The sequence below is a fragment of the Bos javanicus genome, chromosome 6 (genome assembly GCF_032452875.1).
Source record: "Bos javanicus breed banteng chromosome 6, ARS-OSU_banteng_1.0, whole genome shotgun sequence".
Lineage (NCBI taxonomy): Eukaryota > Metazoa > Chordata > Mammalia > Artiodactyla > Bovidae > Bos > Bos javanicus.
Genome location: NC_083873.1, coordinates 71,621,229 through 71,623,899, shown reverse-complemented (window position 1 = coordinate 71,623,899; position 2,671 = coordinate 71,621,229).

Here is a 2,671-nt window from a genome sequence, read left to right as displayed (position 1 = left end):
CTGCCTTACCTCACTCTTCCTAACTCACCGAAATTGGGTGATAGAGAATAGAACTTTCAGGAATATCCTCTACAGAGATTTATGGTCTCAAAGAAGCGTTACTGTTGTTGTTCAGTCGCTAAGTCCCATCCAACTCTTTGCGGCCCCATGGACTGCAGCATGCCAGGTTTTCCTGTCCTTCACTCTCTCTTGGAGTTTACTCAAACTCATGGCTTTCCTGGTAACTCAGATGATAAAGAATCCACTTGCAATGCAGGAGACCACAGTTCAATTCTTGGGTCGGGAAGATCCTCTGGAAAGGGATAGGCTACCTGCTCCAGTAACCTTGGGCTTCCCTGGTGGCTCAGATGGAAAAGAATCGACCTGCAATGCTGGAGATCTGGGTTTGAGCCCTGGGTTGGGAAGATCCCCTAGAGAGGGGAATGGCTACCCACTCCAGTATTCTGATCTGGAGCATCCCATGGACTATATAGTCCACAGGGTTGCAAAGAGTCAGACACGACTGAGCAACTTTCACTTTCACGTCCATTGACTTAATGATGCCATCCAACCCTCTCATCCTCTTTGCCCCCTTCTCCTTTTCCTCCTGTCCTCATTCTTTCCCAGCATCAAGGTCTTTTCCAATGAGTTGGTTCTTTGCATTAGGTGGCTAAAGTATTGGAGTTTCAGCTTCAGCATCAGTCTTTCCAATGAATATTCAGGGTTGATTTCCTTTAAGATTGACTGAATCTCCTTGCCGTCCAAGGGACTCTCAAGAGTCTTCTTTAGCACCACAGTTTGAAAGCATCAGTTCTCAGAAAGCATCAGTGCTCAGATTTCTTTTGATGTATAAAAATGTTCAAGGGAAAAAAATGCTCAAGGAGAGTTTTAGAAATCAGTGGAGGCCAAACCAGTGATATTTTAAGGAATACCCGTTAAGTTTCCAGTTGATGACATGCCCAGTCATTTCAAAATCAACTATGCTCTCTCTCTCAGCCCCTCAGCACATGTGGGTTGATTTCACTGGGAGGACCAAATCCTGGGGGGTATTCTGTGGGTCTGATCTGATACAGTAATTATTTCTGTGCACAGAGCTCCCACAGGGAGCTGAATCTTAATTGATTTTTAGACTTAGCAGGACTGTGCATTTAACTTACATCACATCTCAGAAGTTTGGAGCGAGTGTGGTCCCTTGTTAACTAGTCCAGCCTTCTTCCCCTGTCCCTACCTGCTGGTAAGGAGTAAAAACAATTAACTAAATCTAACTGAGTAATTGAAATACATTCATGAGGGATGTTAGAATGTCTAGGAAGATAAGAGCACAGTCCACCAGATTTCTCACCCTCTGGGCTCTAAGATGTGAACAGGGGTGTGCATGTGGGGGTGGAAGGCTGCCTGACCTTGTAGCTGAGGAAGACTGTGGTCCATGGGAACCTCTGCTAGGTCTGCCTGGTTGTTCTTGGTGTCTTTGGCATTGCAGCTGATGCCTGTGTCTGGTGTGATGTCTGGGTCTCTTTCTGTTCCTAGTTGGCCCTCTCTGACTCTCTCTGCCTCCTCAGGGCTTCTCTCAAAACAACCTGTTCCTTTGACTTCCGGCTGTGACTCCCGCCTCATCCCAGCCCATCCTGCAGGCCTTCACCTACCTCACTGGCACTGGGGATCCCCACCAGATTCTCAGAGTCTCAGTCACAGGACCCAGTTAGGAGAGACTAGCCAATTCTAAAGTTAAACCTTATGACCTCCCTCTGTCTGGTCATGCTGGACCCTCTAGGGTTGATATGAAGCAGCCTGAAATGAGGCCTCTTCTCAGAGTCTCAAATGAGGAGTGGAGATAAGAACTTCCTTCCACCTTAGATACCTTCCCCAATTTCATACCACGTGCCCAGGCTGTGTCTGGCAGCACTGTCCCTCTGTTGCTCTTTTCTCCCACAGTCCTGGGGCTGAAGAGTAATGGCTTCCCTCTCTCTTCTTTTGTAACACACCTCACTTCCACTCCAGCAGAGAAATGACTGAGCCATGTCATCTAGGCTTAGTATCAAATGAATGGAGGATGAAGGCAGATAAAAGAATTTAGAAAATCCCCTCTCAATGTAATAGCCTGGCTTTTAAACTATTGTTTAGCTGCACAATCTTATTTTGAAGGTTGTCATGCATGCGAAGTCGCTTCAGTTGTGTCCGACTCTTTGCGACCCTGTGCTCTTTTGTCTGTGGGATTCTCCAGGCAAGAATATTGGAGTGGGTTGCCATTTCCTTCTCCAGGGGATCTTCCCAACCCAGGGATCGAACATGCGTCTCTTATGTCTCCTGCATTGGCTAGTGGGTTCTTTGTCACTAGTCCCACCTGGGACTCCCCTTAAGGTCAGAAACTGAGTGTTAATTATGTCTTTCTCTTTGCATTACATGTAAATTGCTTAGAGCAGTGCCTGGTGCCTGGTAAGCAATCAATATTCTCATTCTGTAATAGATCTTTTAGTATCCTGAGACTGGTTGATGTCTTTGGCCAACACATAGAAGAATATGTGCTAGGAAAAGCGAGAGAGAAAAATTATGTTAATAATATCTAAGATATTAACCTTATTAACATTTCATTTTACCATATTTCAAAATTATCAACTAGTATATGCTTGTAGAGGAATTCAAAATATATAGGAGATTACAAAAGTCCCAATAAAATTTTTAAATTTCTTTTATT